At 48.3% G+C, this 17,224-nt stretch overlaps 1 protein-coding gene across 3 annotated transcripts in view; it reads left to right on the plus strand.

Moving 5' to 3' along the window:
* The first annotated feature begins 637 nt into the window (after window positions 1-637).
* The window catches only part of Phf20 (PHD finger protein 20), a 118,654-nt gene continuing 102,067 nt past the window's right edge, over window positions 638-17,224 (plus strand). The window contains exon 1 of one of the 3 annotated variants that reach the window (XM_051143633.1): window positions 638-934. The gene's annotated coding sequence lies outside the window, so the exon portion shown is untranslated. Of the gene's footprint in view, window positions 935-1,035; window positions 1,186-1,456; window positions 1,487-17,224 lie in introns of those variants that run through there. The other 2 variants (XM_051143632.1, XM_051143634.1) reach the window with 2 other exon arrangements.

Below are 17,224 nucleotides of genomic sequence, written 5' to 3' on the forward strand. Positions count from 1 at the left end.
GTTCCAGACTAGCTAAGGCTACTTTCTGAGGCTGTTTCAAATAAACAAGAAAGAAAAACAGAACAGCGAGGTCAGATGCTGACAGCATACCTACCCTTTAATCCCACCCCTGGGGAGGCAGAGGCAGGCAGATATTTGTGAGTTTGAGGTTTGTCAGTCTGTGGCCTACAGATCAAGTCAAGGACAGCCAGGGCTGCACAGAGAAACTCTGTCCCAATAAACCAAACCAAACTAAGCCAAACCAAAACACCAAGCAACCAACTCCCCCCGCCCCCAGTGCCCCAAGTCCAGAACGGCTGAAGGTGTGGGCAGATGAGCAATAGGCAAAGGATGCTTACGGATAGATTGATTGACCGGTTAAGGAGTGTAGAAACGTGATGTGATTAGACTTACAATTTAAGAAGCGAAAGTTTGGTTTCTTCCAGTGTCAAATTAAGTCAAGATCGCCCCTGTAAATAACAGTTTTAACACTTCTCCTTGGCACTTGCTAAGTCCCACTGGGAAAACCTCCCTTTTGTTGTGGTTGCATATTGGACCTTGGTCCCTAGAGACAAAATACAGCTTCCCTCCCCTCCGCCCCCAGCAGCCCTTAGAAGCTTTTTCTACCGATGACAGCAAAGACAGAGGTGAGAAGGCTCGTTGAGGACTTGAAAGAGGCAGAGCACACAGAGCAGACTGCATGTGAGAACGAGAAAGACTGGTGACAATGGAGCTAGAAGACTTCGCTCTTCATCTGAGAAGGGAACAAGCCGTTTTGAAAAGCCCTTGCGAAGTGAAGAACGTACTGGAAGACGGAAAGTAATGAGCAGTAAACAGCGATGACGGGGGTGGGCTGGAGGGACGTGGGTGACTTCCAGACGCATTTAGGAGGCCGATTACAACCGCAGATGGGCAACATCCAGGATCTGGCTTCTAGCGACCTCAGCGGTCACGGGTGAGCGCCGACTCAGTGTTCCCGCGGCAGGGAGGTGGGCGTGGCCTGCTCGCGCTGTCGTCCCGGTGACCGGCCTGGGCGGGGCACGGGGCGGGGCCGCCGGGTCGCTGCGTCACTCGGTGGTGGCGATGGTGCGTGTGTGTGGGGGGCGGGGGATACGCTGGGCGCGTCCCCGGGGTCACGTGGTGCGCAGCGCGCACAGTCCTTCTGTCGGTTGGTCTGGAGCGGCGCAGCAGGAGCCGGGCCGTGAGGTGAGCTCGTGGCGAGGCGCGGCGACGCGAAGCCAGCTGGTTGGGGCCGTGGCGGGGGCAGGCCCCGTGCTGCGCGCGCGCCGTGCGTGCGGGACCGGGGGTGGACGCTCCGGCCACTGCGGGACCTTGGCTCAGTCCCGTTCCCCGTCTAGCCCCCGGATCACTCAGCCCGGGAGGGAGGCCCGGGGACCGCTGCTGAGAGCGTGGCGGGCATAGGAGCGCCGCCCAATCACTGCGGCTACCCGCGGGAATGACGGCCGCCGCGTCCAATCAGCGCGGCCCGAGGGGGCTGGGCCGCGAGGTGCGGGCCCGGGGCGCGGAGCGGGCCAGTGGGGGTGGGGAAGGGTGCCCGGGCTGCACCCCCAGCAAGGGCCGCGAGATAGGGATGCAGCCTACACTCCTTCCTCTTCCACAGGAATGAGTTTTTGTGTGGTGCCTTTCTTATCCTGCTCTGGGAAGCACACCCTTTTCTCAAGACCCTGTGTATGGGAGTGTCCCCTTTCTTTATAGTTTGGAAAATCTGGGCGTCGCTCCCCTTCCTTAACCTCTAGTCTTGGGATTTTCTCTCAGTTTCTAACCGTCTTTAAGAACGAACTGAAGGCATATTCCCTTTTCTTTGCTCCCCCATACTGAGGGGACACTCCCATATTCAAATCTAATTAGCAGTTCTCCCTTTTCAGTTTGGGGTTCAGTCCGTTGGTAGGTTCCTCAGAAGTCAGGTCACTAACCAAAGTTTTGGATTACTTTAATACATTCCACAACTGCGAGGAGGAATCCTTTCCAGGCCTCGAATCTGGTATGCTTTCAGAAGTTAGTGAATTGGGGGAGCAGTTCTTTTTCTTGTCCTCAGTTTCGGGTGCACATCCCTCTACGTTCTCGTCCAAATCCTCATGCTTATGGCGCATAGTTTCCTATAGTATAGTTTCACCTCTAAGGAGATTCACAGACTTGTCCTTAGGTCTGTCCTTGGGCTTGTACTTTTCTTTTTCTCTTTTGGTTTTTCGAGACGGGGTTTCTCTGGGTAGCCTTGCCTGTCCTGGACTCCCTTTTGTAGACCAGGCTGGCCTCGAACTCACAGCGATCCGCCTGCCTCTGCCCCTGAGTGCTGGGATTAAAGGCGTGTCCGTCACCGCCGAGCCGTGGGCTGTACTTTTCATGTGTTCTCCAAGCTACCTTGTTTCTTGGGGGAGTCTTGGTTTTCTCTCTGAGAGTGTGTTTGCTTTCTGTGTCCTTTCAAGGTTTGAGATGCATCTCTTCTAGCAGGAAACACACCACCCTCGGGGTGCAGTATGTGCTTCTGGGCACGCCTTTCTCCTGAGTCCTCCCACTAGTCGGTCGTACACACATGGTTTCACTGTGTGTAGCACTGGCTGTGCGGGACTCTCTGTAGAGCAGTCTGGGCCTGAACTCAGTGACTCGCCTGACTCTGCCACCATGGTCAGTCATGCTTTAGCACCCCCCACCCACCGTTTCCCACCTCTTTTTTTTTTTTCTAATTGAAAATGAATATTTTATTTGGTGTGTGCCATGACATGCATGTGGTGGTCACAGGACAACTTGCAGTAAGTTATTCCTCTGCTTCCTAGGAAGCAAACCCAGATGGCCATTCTTGTCTGCAAGTGCTGAGCCATCTAGCTAGCCAGTCGTGCCTTGCCCCTTCCCCCTTCCCCCTCTTCCCACCCCCTCCCCCTTCTGTTTCCCTCTTCCCCTCCCCCTTCCCTCTTCTCTCCCCCTTCCCTTCCCTCTTCCCCCCTCCCCCTTCCCTCTTCCCCCCCCTCCCCCTTCCCTTTCCCTCTTCTTCCTTCTCTCTTCCCCCCCCTCCCCTTCCCTTTCCCCCTTCCCCCTCCCCCTCCCCTCTCCCCCCTTCCCTCTCCCCCCTCCACTTCCCTTTCCCTCTCTTCCCTCTATCCCCCCTCCCCCTTCCCTTTCCCTTCCCCTCCCCCTTCCCTCTCCCCCCCTTCCCCTTCCCACCCCCCCACTTCCCTTTCCCTCTTCCCTCTCCCCCTTCCCCTTCCCAGAGTTTCTCTGTTACCTTGACTGTCCTGGATTTGACCAGGCTGGCCTCAAAAAAAAAAAAAAAAAAAAAAAAAAAATCCCCCTGCCTCTGCCTTCCAGAGTGCTGGGATTACAGGCCTGTGCATCCCTTCCTTTTCTGAAACCAGTTTTTGCTGTGTAGTGATCCTGGAATTTACTATCTAGTCCTGGCTGCCCCTGAGTTCCTCTCTTTCTTTCCTTCTCTGCCTCCTACTTGCTTTGTAGACTAGGCTGGCCTTGAACTCACAGAGATCCACCTGCCTCCGCCTCTTAAATGCTGGGACTAAAGGTGTGCGCCACCACACTCCACCTTTTTTTCTTTTTTTAAAAGATATGTGTATTTTTATGATGATGATGATGCATGCAGTATGCAGCGCTCTGCCTGCAGTACCCCTGCAGGCCAGAAGAGGGCGTCAGATCACATCATAGATGGTTGGGAGCCACCATGTGGCTGCTGGGACTTGAACGCAGTACCTCTGGAGGAACAGTTAGTGTCCTTAACCTCTGAGCCACCTCTATAGTTCCCCTTTCTTTTCTTTTTTTAAAAGCTTTTCTGCCATTCAGAATAGTTTCAGTCTTTCAGTTTATTTCTGTCTTTGGAACTGTATTCCTCATATGTGCTCTCCCAGGTGCTTTAGTGTGACTCTTTGGTCTTCCTTCCTCTGTTGGGTGCATATCTGTAAAACACTGTCTATGGCCTCTTTTTTGTTGGTTGGTCATGTCCCCGTCTCCCCCACCACAGTTCTTATAGTCCTATCCTTCCCTGCAAAGGCCCCCCCTCCCCCCCAGCCTGACAGGACCGCCTTCCATGCTTGTGGCTTTCATTTGTTCGGTGTGAGGGACTGTCTCATGTGGTATTTCAGGTTATCCTGGAACTTGGTAGCTAGTCCAGGTTGTCTTTGAACCCACTGGGGAATCCTCCTGCCTCAGTTATAGGCAAGAACTACTGTGCCTGGCTCACAAGACTTTTTATATGTAGTTTATCTTTCTGCAAAGAGGAATTCTTTTTTCTTTTTTTTTTTTTTTAAGATTTATTTATTATTATGTATACAGTGCTCTGCTTGCATGTACACCTGCAGGCCAGAAGAGGGCAACAGATCACATTATAGATGGTTGTGAGCCACCGCGTGGTTTCTGGGAATTTGACTCAGGACCTCTGGAGGAGCAGATGGTGCTCTTAATCTCTGAGCCATCTCTCCAGCCTGAGGAATTCTCTTTTAGTTCCCTGTCCAGGCATTTTTCTGGCTTCTGGTTCCTGTTGGACTGTGCTCTGCTCATCTGGTGGTGATAGCACTTCTCCTCTGCCTTCCTCTTTGTTGGAGGTGGCCTCTGGACCAGGGCTGCCTGGCTTTTGGAAAGGAAAGGAAGTCCCTTCTAATTTTTGGTTATTCTTGGAACTCTTAATCCTCTGATGCTTTACTTTCTGTGAGTTCCTGGTGAAGCCCTCAATAGTTTTTATAGGTCTGAGTCCAGCAACTGAGGCTGGAGGATTGTTGAAAACTTGAGGGCTGCCTGGTCCAGTTTCAGGCTAGCTAGGGATACATAGCAAGATCCTATCTCAGACAAACACTCTGCTCAGGTAGGTTCCACTCCTCCCCACACATCCTCTTCCCCTTTTCTCTTTTTCTCTCTTTCTCTCTTTCTTCCCTTGTTTTCTTCCACTGTTTTTGGTTTGTTTGTTTGTTTTTGTTTTTGAGACAGGGGTTCTCTGTAGCCCTGGCTGTCCTGGACTTGCTTTGTAGACCAGGCTGGCCTCGAACTTACAGCGATCTGCCTGCCTCTGCCTCCCGATTGCTGGGATTAAAGGCATGAGCCACCATCGCCTAACCCTTGTTTTCTTTCTTTTTTTTTTAATAAAAAAAAAATTTTTTTTTTTTTTTTTTTTTAAAGACAGGGTTTATCTGTGTAGGCCTGGCTGTCCTGAAACTTGATCTGTAGACCAGGCTGGCCTTAAGCTCACAAAGATCTGCCTGATCTACAGAAGGAGTCCAGGACAGCCAGGGCTACACAGAGAAACCTTGTCTCAAAAACAAACAAACCAACAAACACCAAAAACCAAACCAAACCAATTTACAAACAGCTAGGAGCCTCCCTCAACAGGTTCCCCACCCGCTCCAGACTTGACATGGGCGTTCATTTCTCCACCGCTGCAGTTTCGGGTGCTTAGGGGATCACTGCTCCTGACCTCTCTTGCTTTTGGGCAGCACTTGACTCTGTAGCTAGAGGAGGGCATGCTGCGGGGGAGGGAGTTTACGTCTGGGAAGCTATACCAGTAGGATGGGGCAGGAATACAACATTTCAAGATCGAGTCCTGCTTCTCATTTGGAAACTGGACATTTGCCAGGCACCTGCTTCCTAGGGATGCTGGGGGTGATGGTCACCCCCCCCCCCCCAGTCTGTAGGAATTAATGGGCCTTGTGGGGAAGTGCTCTGAACTCAGTTGAAATCATGAATGAAATTGTCCTTTGTGTTTCTGGAGCAGCTAAACTGCTTCACATCTTTGTGTTCACTAAAACCCTAGAACTTATAGAAGGTGTTTCAGAAAGAGAAATAAATCCTGTGTGCCCTGTTGCGTTGTTAGTAAGTACTACGTTTCTTTAAAAAAAAGAAAATGGAAGTCTGTCTGGGTAGTACCTAATAAAATATGGTCTACTGAGCAGGCGGTGGTGGCGCACACCTTTAATCCCAGCACTCGGGAGGCAGAGGCAGGCGGATCGCTGTGAATTTGAGGCCAGCCTGGTCTACAAAGTGAGTCCAGGACAGCCAAGGCTACACAGAGAGACCCTGTCTCGAGAAAAAAAAAGGTCTGCTGAAGTGAACAGGTATTCGTCTTGTTCTTTGGCCATTCCTGCTTCATCCGCATAGTGCTGTAAGGCCGACCTCGCGGGCCCTATCCTAGAGTCTCTCACCCTGCAGTGTGCTCTCACATTTCCAGCCTGTCTTGGATCTTCACACTGAGTAGCCAGATTTCCATATACAGCTGAAGAGTGCTCACTGAGAACAGAAAACGGAGAGTTAATCAAGCGCTGGCCTATTGTTTTGCATTTTCCCTTCCTTCAGACACCCACCCCCTTTGGTCTTTTTGAGATAGGGTTTCTCTGTGTACCAGGTTGGCTTCTGACAGCTTTGCCTCCTGAATGCTGGGATTAAAGGCATGCACCACCATTTTGGGCTAGGCACACATCTCTTTTTTTTTTTTTTTTTTTTTGGTTTTTCGAGGCAGGGTCTCCTCTGTGTTAGCCTTGGCTATCCTGGACTCACTTTGTAGACCAGGTTGGCCTCGAACTCACAGCGATCCGCCCGCCTCTGCCTCCTGAGTGCTGGGATTAAAGGCGTGCGCCACCACGCCCGGCCCATCTCTTTTTTTTAAGATTTACTATATATACAGTGTTCTGCCTGCATGTATACCTTCACTGCAGAAGAGGGCCCCAGATGGTTGTGAGCCGCCATGTGGTTGCTGGGAATTGAACTCAGGATCTTTGGAAGAGCAGCCAGTGCTCTTAACCTCTGAGCCATCTCTCCAGCCCCCCAGACACACAATTTTTTTTCGAGACAGGGTCTCTCTGTGTAGCCCTGGCTGTCCTGGACTCGCTTTGTAGACCAGGCTGGCCTGGAACTCAAGGTTCTTCTTCCCTTATGTTCTGGTCCTGTGGACAGTTCCCACTGTCTCTGGCTGGTCTGTAGCTTTTTAACCCAGCTACACCATGTACTAGCTTTTCTGTATATTGCCAGATGTAACTGCTTAAATATGCGATGCTAAAATGTGAAAGAGATTTTTTTTTTTTGGTTTCGGGTGCTGAGATTTGAGCCAGGGTTTTGTGCATTCTAGACGAGTGCTCCTGAGCCATTGTACCCCAACTCTGATGGATACATTTGACATAGCCTTTCCAGTAAGTACTTCCTCGCCAGCTTGTTTGTGATTCTTCTTGTTATTGTGAGAAGGGAGTCACACCATCGGAGTGTCTTTTTGGTTTCTGGTTCTTCAGATGGACCAGGCTAAAGCGAGGTGCTTGTCCCTGAATGGAAGCTGCTGGCACATCTGCAGTGGTCCAGAAGGCAGTGCTGGTGAGCTGGTGACACTGTTAGATGACCTTGTGCTCTACAGGATATTTCTTTTTTCTTTTTTCTTTCTTTTTTTTTTTTTCTCGAGACAGGGTTTCTCTGTGTTAGCCTTGGCCATCCTGGAACTCACTTTGTAGACCAGGCTGGCCTTGAACTCAAAGTGATCGCCTGCTCTGCCTCCCGAGTGCTGGGATTAAAAATGTGCGCCACCACTGCCCAGCAATTCCAGCTAGATTCTTATGTAGTTTAGACTGGCCTTGAACTCCTGATCCTTCTGGCTCTACTCCCAAGTGTGAGGATTCTGTGCATGTGCTAGTTAAGCCCAGCTGTTAGTGAGTTCTTCCATTCTGACTCTTAAATCATCATATCTGTTTCCCTGTTAGCTTTCATGGCTGGTTTCCAATGGGATCCAGTTCCAGGCCTTGATCAGGACCAACCTGAATGACTAGACTGTCTTGTGTCCCTGATCTGCCTGTCCATTCCTTACACAATGTCAGTTTATCTTCAGTGACAGATTTGATCTGGACTTGGCAATGCTCCCAGTTCTTACACTCCTGTGTGACCTCAGGCAAATCACTTTATGCTCCCCAGTTGAGCAGTTGATTTCTTTGCTTTTTTGTGTTTTTGTTTTTTTATTTTTTTGAGACAGGGTTTCTCTGTGTAGCCTTGGGTGGCCTGTACTCGCTTTGTAGACCAGGCTGGCCTTGAACTCACAGAGATCCGCCTGCCTCTGCCTCCCAAGTGCTGGAATTAAAGGTGCGTGGTTTCCGCAGTTGATGATTTCAAGGTCCACCCCTCATGGAATCTGTGGGAACTGTTTAGAAACCCAGCTGCTCGAAGCAGAGCCCAGTGGCTGGCCTCATTTCCTTCACATGCTTCAGTGGGCAGGCTGCCAGTGCTTTCGTTGTCCCAAGTCATTTTTGCTGGCATTGTCTCCTTTCTAGCCAAACAGCCAGCTTGTCTTCACACCCAGTGTCAACATTCTTCTGACTTAATGTACTCTGTCAGCGGTGGGCTGTGTTTCATTCAGGACTACCTGACATTCTCAGAGAAGTCCGAGTTCTCCGTTCAGTGTTGGCTGCCTCTGTGCCACTAGGGGGAAGCTGCCTCTCAGGCTGTGTTTTGTATATGACCATATTTACTTGTAAATGCTTTAAAATAGCGCAGGGTTAGGTGTTTTCCCTCCGCACTCAGCCTTTTAGTTTATTTGTAGTATTTGTGTTTGTGTGTGAGATGTGGGCAGTTTCGGAAGCTAAGGTTCTTCTTGCTCAGTCACTTAGCGTCTCTGCCTCTCCCCCCTTTTTATTTTTTATTTTTTGTTTTGTTTTTTGAGACACGGTTTCTCTGTGTAGCCTTGGCTGTCTTGGACTTGTTTTGTAGAGCAGGCTGTCTCTGCCTCCCCCAGTCCTAGGACTAGAGGCCGTTGCCACCGTGCTTGACTTTCTTAGCCTCTTTATATATCATTCATTTGTTTAGAGACAAAGTGTTACTATGTAGACCAAGACCAGGCTGGTCTCAGAGTCACAGCGATCTGCCTCATCTTACCTCTTACCTGATTCCCCTCCTCTGCCCTGTTGTGGTTTTTTTTTTTTTTAAGCCACTGTGTGGTCGCTGGGAATTGAACTCAGGACCTCTAAAAGAGTAGACAGTGTTCATAACCACTGTCCCATTTCTCCAGCTTTTTTTTTTTTTTTTTTAAGACAGACTCACTATTTAGCTCCAACTGCCCTGGAGTTTGCTATGTAAGACCAAACTGGGCTGGAACTTACCGAGAACTACCGGCCTCCACCTCCTGAGTACTGTGACTAACGGCTCCAGTTCCACATTTATTTGCTTGCTTGTTTGCTTGTTTGTTTATTTGTTTGTTTGTTTGTTTATTATTTTGAGACAAATTTCTCTGTGTGTAGCCTTGGCTGTCCTGGACTTGCTTTTTCCACTTTATTTTTTACTTTTCCATCTTACTTAATTAAAAAAACATTTTGTGTTGCCTTCATGTATGTCTCCTTCATGCATTCAGTGCTCTATGAGGTCAGAAGAGGGCATTGGGTACCCTGGAAGTTAATAGACAGTTGTGAGCTGTCATGTGGGTGTAGGACTGAACCTAGATCCTCTGGAAGAGCAGCGAGTGCTATTAACCACTAAGCCGGAGCTCTGGCTCCCTCCATCTTACTTTTTGAGATAGGATCTCTCATTGAACTCAGATCTCCCATTTTGGTTAGATTAGTAGATTAAGGACCCCCTGGGACCCACCTGTCTCTCCTGCTGTGCTGGGTTTGGGTTATAGGTGAGCATTGCCAAACTGGGCTTTTAAGCGGGTGCTGAGGTCTAAACCCAGATCTTTCTGTTTGTACAGCAGGCGTTTTATCCACCTAGCAATCTCCGCAGCCCCCTTCTTTTTCTCCTCTTTGAGTCAGGATCTGGTTGAGTCAGTGTAGATCTGGTTGGCCTTGGACATGTGAGAATCCTATGTTTGCCTCCTGTATGCTGAGATTGAAGGCATGTACCATCATGTCCAGGTCCCTAACCTCCTCCCTGCCCCACTCTTCCCCCCTTTTTAATTAGCAGGGCAAGTAACATGGCATTTTAAAGGTGAATGGCAATTTGCAGGCAGATGAAGTGGAGTATGCTTAAAGCTTAGAATTCCGGCACTTGGGAGGTGGAACACAGGTGTACCAAGAGTTCAAAGGTCATCCTTGGCTGCGTAGTGAGGTCAGCCTAGGTTAGGGGAGACTGTCTCAAATAACACAAAAAGCAGGTTTTTTTTTTCTTCTTTTCCAAGATAGGGTTTCTCTGTGTAGCCTTAGCTGTCTTGGACTTGCTTTGTAGACCAGGCTGGCCTCGAACTCATGACTTAAATACCAGCACTCCGGAGGAAGAGGCAGGGAGATCTACAAAGTGAGTCTAGGACAGCCAGGACTACAAGAGTAACCCTGTCTTGGGGGGGTAGGGGGGGGGAGATTTTGGGTGAGTGAAATATCTTTTTAGTTCTTTTACTCTAAGATTTTTTTTCTTTTCTTTTTTTTGTTTTTTGTTTTGGTTTTTTGAGATAGAGTTTCTCTGTGTTGCCTTGGCTGTCCTGAATACCCTTTGTAGGCCAAGCTGGCCTCAAACTCATAGTAATCCTCCTGCCTTTGCCTCCCAAGTGCTGGAATTAAGTGTATGCGCCACCATGCCTGTTTTGTTTTGTTTTAAGATTTATTATGTATGCAGTGCTCTGTTTGCATGTACACCTGCAGGCTAGAAGAGGGCACCAAATGTCATTATAGATGGATTTTATTTTATTTTATTTTTATTTTTTATAGATGGATTTTAAAGTGCTTAAAACTTTGTGTCTGAACTTTGAAAACATACTAAGTGCAAAGCTGGGCATGGTGGCGCATGCCTTTAATCTCAGAGGGAGGCTGTGAGTTCAAGGTCTACAAATTGAGTCCAGGACAGCCACAGCCAGGGCTTTACAGAGAAACCCTGTCTGGGGAAAAGAAAGAAAGAAAGAAGGAAAGAAAGAAAGAAACAAACAAACCAAAATATACTAAGTGCAGATACCATTCAAAAACTATCCAGGAGGGACTGGAGAGATGGCTCAGCAGTTAAGAGCATTGGCTGCTTTTCCAGAGGTCTTGAGTTCAATTTCCAACACCCACATAGTGGCTCACAGCTATCTATAATGGGATCTGATGCCTCCCTCTTCTGGTCTGCAGGCATACACACAAATAGAGTATATATATATATACACACACTACATAAAAAAAATGTTAGAGCTGGGTTGTGGTGTTAGAAACCTTTAATCCCAGCACTCCAGAGGCAGAGGCAGGCAGATCTTTGAGTTCGAGGCCAGCCTGGGCTACAGAGTGAGTGAGTTCCAGGACCCTTATATGCTGGGCAGGTGCTCTCCCACAGAGCCAAGTGTCCTTCCCTCCGCCACACACTATAGGCTTCTTCTAGCCAACTCTGGCCTAGAGCTGGAACTTGAAGTGCATAGTCCTTTCTGAGTTTTCCACAAGTGTGTTACACAGAGAAGCCCTGTCTTGAAAAACCAAAGATGAAACAAACAAAAACCAAAACAAAAAACCCCAACATTTTAGTGATAGAGTACTTGCCTAGAATGAGAGCATCCCAGGGTTTAAGCCCCTGGGATACATATAATATACACACACACACACACACACACACACACACACACACACACACACACCTCTCTCTTCTCCAAATTACGTCCCAAGAAGTGAGGGTGATGAGTCAGATCACGTGTCTCAGCAGCAGCTATGGAGACATTCTCAAGCAGCTCATTTAGGGGCTGGGCAGGTGGTGGCACAGGCCTTTAATCCAAGGCTTGGGGGCATCCATCTGCCGCTCTGTTCTTAGAGTGCAAGGGTTAGAGATGTGTGCCGCCATGTTCAGCTCCCCTCCTTTTTAAATTAAAATTTTATTTTATTTTATTATTTTTTGTTTCTGAGACAGAGTTTCTCCGTGTAGCCCTGGCTGTGCTCGAATTCACTCTGTAGACAACACTAACCTTAAACTCAGAGATTTGCCTCCCAAGTGTTCAGATTAAAGTCATGCATCACCACAGGGTGGCTTGATTTTTGGTTTATGTGTATGGCTGTTTTGCCTGCATGTCGCCCTGTGCACCACATTCATGCACTGCCTAGGCAGGCTAGAAGAGGTGTTGGATCTCCTGGACCTGAGTTCTAGAAGGCTGTGAGTTGCCATGTGGGTGCTGGGACTTGAAACCAGGTCCTCCGGAAGAGCACTGGCTGCTATCTCTCCAGGTTTTTTCCTTATTTTATTTCTTTGAGATGGGTTTTGCTCTGTAGCTGTGTCCTGCCTCAGCCTGAAAGTACTGGGATGACCGGTGTGTGCCTTTTAGTCTCTCAATTCTGATGGAGTTTAGAGAAAGGGAGGGTGCTTTCTGTCTGACTGTCCTGTTGGTTCTTGACTAACAGTGAGGTAACCTAATCAAGATCGAAACCTTGACTTGTAACATTAATAGCTTTGTTGGATCATTGCCTGGGTCTCCATTTGGCCCCTGGTTGTTTGGTCAAGTAATGGAACTAATGAGCTTTAAGAAATCTTGTAAAAAGTTTAAGAGTCTGGTATTAGTCACCGAGTGTAAATAGGATGGTTGTGGGAAAGGGATGTGGTGTTGAGTTAGTGGTCTTTGGGGAAGTTTGCAGTGAGGCTTTTATTCCGTGAAGGAGCATGACCCTAAGAACCAGGCCAGCCCCAGGTGCTGTAGGTGAGGGCATCGCGATGTCTTCTTTCCTAGCACACGCCTGTGGTTCCCCCTTCCCTCTTTCTTTTTTTTAATTTTAATTTTATTTTTTTTCTTTTGGATTTTTGAAACAAGGTTTTCTGTGTAGCCCTGGCTGTCCTGGAACTCTCTTGTAGACCAGGCTGGCCTCAGAACTCACAGAGATCCGCCTGCCTCTGCCTCCCAGTGCTGGTACTAAAGGTGTGTGTCACCATACCTCGCTAAGCCTGTGATTTCTGAGGTTTCTTTCCCATGTGAAAAAGGTCTAGATCTTTACTCCCACCATACCTTTAATACTGGCACTCAGGAGGCAGGAACAGCTCTGAGCTTGAGACCAATCTGGCCTTCTATCGAGTTCCAGGCCAGCCAGAGCTGTATAGTGAGACCTTGTCTCAAAAAGAATGGTGTGTGTGTGTTTGTGTGTGTGTGTGTGTGTGTGTTTCTATCTGTCTACAACTAGGTGGATTGACTTGCCTTTCTTGCTTCTATAGAAACACAGATACTGAGACACCTAGGTTGTGGAAGTGTGGGCACTTGACTCCTGCCACCCCTCCCAGGAGCTGGGGTTACAGACTTGTGCTGCCATGCCTGACCTTTCAGTTTCAAAAAGGACAACATAGCAGTCCCCCCCCCCCCATCAGTAGGATTGTAAGTAACCCAAAGACCAGTTTGGAGGGGTTTGATTTTTGTTTTTTTTGAGACAGGATCTCAGTAGTCCAGGCTAGCCTCCGGTTTGCTGTGCAGCTGAGGATGGGTGACCTTGAGCTCCTAACCCTTCCTATACCTCCTGAGGGCTTGGCCATAGGCATGTCCTGCCAAGCTCTGCCAGGAGGCATTTTTAATTTTTATTTTAAGATTTTGAATTATTTCATTTATATTTGTGTATGTAGAAGGGCACTCCTGACACAGCTTAGGTGTGGAGGGTCAGATAGCATCCTTCCTTTTTGCCATGTGGGTCTCTGAACTGAACCTGGATTCTTAATCACTGAGTCATCTTTCTCGCCCCTAATCCTAATATTTTCAGATAGAGTATTGTCTGTAGCCTAGGCGTGCACCTTGCATTTGTGCTCCTGCTGCTTTAGCCTCCAGAATCGCGGGCTTTACAGTTGCCCACAACCACCCCTGCTCAAAGGCCTTAAAGCAGCCAATAAGTATGTATACACACATAGTCAGCAGTATCATACATGCCCATCCCCACACACACCTCCCCTCCTGGCTTCATCTCCTTTATTTATTTATTTACTTTTAAATATTTATTATTATTATTATTTTTATTTATTTATTTATTTATTTATTTTTGGTTTTTCGAGACAGGATTTCTCTGTGTAGCCTTGGCCATCCTGGACTCACTTTGTAGACCAGGCTGGCCTTGAACTCACAGGGATCCTCCTGCCTCTGCCTCCCGAGTGCTGGGATTAAAAGGCGTGTGCCACCACGTCCGGCTAAATATTTATTTATTTTTATGTATACAGTGCTCTGCCTGCATGTACACCTACAGGCCAGAAGAGGGCATCAGATCACATTGTAGATGGCTGTGAGCCACCATGTGGTTGCTGGGAATTGGACTCAGATGTCTGGAAGAGCAGCCAATGCTCTTAACCTCTGAGCCATCTCTCCAGCCCCCATCCTTTTTTTTTTTTTTTTTTAAATAACTCAAAACTAGTGCCACCCATATTTGCATGGATATGTGGCCATCCACCATAACATGGGCACATCCTTAAAGAAAAGTAACTCTCCCTCTTCCATTAGCCATCAGCTTCCCACAGCCCGTCAGTCCCTGTCTGTGCTAGCGTTCTGGCTGGCTTGACCTTGTGCCTGGAAGTTTCCTGCAAATAAGCGCAGCTGCTGTGGCTTCCTGTGTGCAACAGCCATGCCATGTCCAGAGGACAGCAGTTCTCAGCAGCCCTCCCCAGCCTCTGGCTCTCATTCTTTCCACCTCTTCTTCCAGGATGTTCCTTTGCGGGCGGGAAGCTGCTAAAGATGAGCCGTGTAGGGCTGGACACTCCCTGCCATTGACTCTCAGCGCTTTGGTCAGTTCTGAGTCCCTGAATTAACTGATGCTCAAAAGAAGCGTGGTTGCAGGGTTGAGAGCTGCACGGATCTGCGGGTATAAACATCTAGGAGCTGGTTGATCATTTAGCAGAGCAATAAATAGCAGGGCCCCCAGGGCCTGTAGCTACCTCAGCCAGGGGCTTTTGACCTGATTTCCAATATTATGAGGCCTTGTTTATAAAAAGCTATATAGTTGTAGTGGCTTGCTTCTTAAGATCTCAGCTTTTCTGCCTAGCCAGGAGCCATAGCTAAGTTCCTCCGTTACAGGGTGCTGCTCACTGCTGCCTGTTTCTCTGCATTGTTGGGAGTGAAATATTTGTCAAGGATTTGGAATGTGGCAAAATTTAACAGATGTTAGCTATTTCCTGGAATTACTTAGTAGCTAAGGACAATCAGGGATAAAAGTTAATATTTAAAGCATAAGAGTATTAGTTGTCTATTAAATAGTGTATTTTAAACATTCTATAAACACCAAAGGCTGTTTTTCCAGGGAAAAACTTAGTTTAGCTGTGTTTTCCTAAGACTTTCAGAGAGAGCACACAGGTAGCCAGGTTATGGTTGCTCATGCCCATTAGAGGCCGAGGCAGGAGCTAACCTGGGGTACAGAGTGAAACTTTATCTCAGTAATAGGAAATGCGGAGAAAGAAAAAAAAAAAGAATCTACACAAAATCCACTCCAAGTTAGGTGGCTCACACCTGTAATCAGCCCCAGTATTTGGGAGGCCAGAGGCTGGTAAATTTCTGTGAGTTCAAGGACAGCCAGGACCACATAGGGAGCCCTGTCTGAAAAACAAAACAACCCCCGCCCCTTGTAAAAAACCAAGCCTCACTCCAGACTCTAGTCTGTACAGTCTCTAGACAGTGGGTGCTTGCTGGCTGCAGCCCCCAGGGGATGATAAAAGAAGTAAAACATTTTCTCAGATCCCAAACACAAAATAATGGCCTGTCTTCAGGTGCTCTATTCCTTAGGTTCTGCCACCCTCTCTGTGTCCCCAAGGGGTATTAATAGTCTGTACATTTTTTTTAGCTTTTTGGAATTTTAGCACAATGAAGTCCTTTCATCCAATAGAGGATGCTACTGACCTTGTTTTTAGCTCCTCTTTCCTAGTGAAGAGACTGAGGTTACATAAAAACAAGTGTATTCATGTAAGGTCATGTAGATGCTGGGGTGCCCTTCCAGAGTTCCTCACCTTTGCTGGGCTTCAGCTGAAGCCAATACTGAGCCGTGCCTGCGCTTAGATGGCAGGGGAGGAGACAGAGCCGATACCCTGACGGGAAGCACTGATGCCTGTGGCTGGGACTAAGGCCGGGTGGAGGAAGCAGCTTTTCTGCAAAGGTCCTAGAGGCTGGAACAACACGCAGTCTGGGTTGTTTTGGCTAGGGACTGTGGGAGCAATAGCCTTGGCTGCTTAGTGTGAGCCGAGCTCTTGGAAGCACAAGGTGCGGTTACTCTATTAGAGGGGAGGAGCCTGAGGCTCAGGCATGACATGACATCCCAGTTTAGGCCGCCCTACCAGAATCTGGGCTCATAGCTGCTTCTCTCCTTTCTGGCCCCCATCTTCAGAGACCCATGTTTAGCTTGGCAGTGTAGGTTTTATTTGTTTGCTTGTTTATTTGTTTTGTTAAGACAGAGTCTCTGTGTCCTGTGGCTGTCCTGCAATTCCAGCTGTAGACACCAGGCTAGCCTTGAACTCAGAGATCCGCCCACTTCTCCCTCTAGAGTGCTGGGATTAAAGGCGTGCGCCACCACAGCCCAGCCAGCAGTGCAGTTGTTAAGTGGAGTCGATGACTTGAGTTTAGTTCCTTGTTCTCATGTAGCCCAGAGTGGCTGCAGACACTGTCCCGTACTCAAAATTGGCCTTGAACTGGATCTCCCGCCTCCAACCTCCCAAGTTCCCAAGGGATTATATGGGCATATGCCACCATGCCCTCCTGCTTGTGTGTGTTTTCATGGAGAGGCCAGAGGCTTACATGGGATGCCTTCCTTTCTCTCTCCATCATATTTTTATTATTTTTATGTTTATTTATTTTCCCAGAGAATAGGCTCGTAGAAGTCAGCTACTGAGGCAGCCTCAATGGGGTCAGGGAAGGGTGGGGCTGGAGGCTTGGTGTTCTGTGATTGAGTCAGTGGAGGGCTTGGGCTCAGGATGCGGCCCAGCTGGTAGAGGGCTTGCTCGAAACTTGTGTGCTGTGGCACTCTCTTGTGACCACAGCCCTCAGGAGGTAGAGGTCCAGGTCAGGGTCATTCTCAGCTACATGAGATCCCATCTCAAAATTTAAAAAATTAGCTGGGTGGAGGCAGAGGCAGGTGGATCTCTGTGAGTTTGAGTTCCATGCCAGCCTGTTCTACAGAGCTAGTTCTAGGACAGCCAAGGCTATTAAACGAACAAACAAACAAAACCCATCTGGGGAAAATAAATAAATACATAAATAATCCAAACTGGTGGGGGCCTTACTTGTGTACCCCCTTGGCAATGGAGAAACCTTGAAGTACCTTGAGCCTGCAGAATGGTGGCCAGGAAATGAAGTAGTTTGGGACCTGTTATCTTGGCCACTAGAAAGGCTGAGGCAGGAAACTGGCTACAGAATAAGACTTTGTCTCATAGAAAGAGCTGGGTGTGGTGGTGCATGCCTTATCCC

Source organism: Acomys russatus, chromosome 4 (assembly GCF_903995435.1).
Source record: "Acomys russatus chromosome 4, mAcoRus1.1, whole genome shotgun sequence".
Classification (NCBI taxonomy): domain Eukaryota; kingdom Metazoa; phylum Chordata; class Mammalia; order Rodentia; family Muridae; genus Acomys; species Acomys russatus.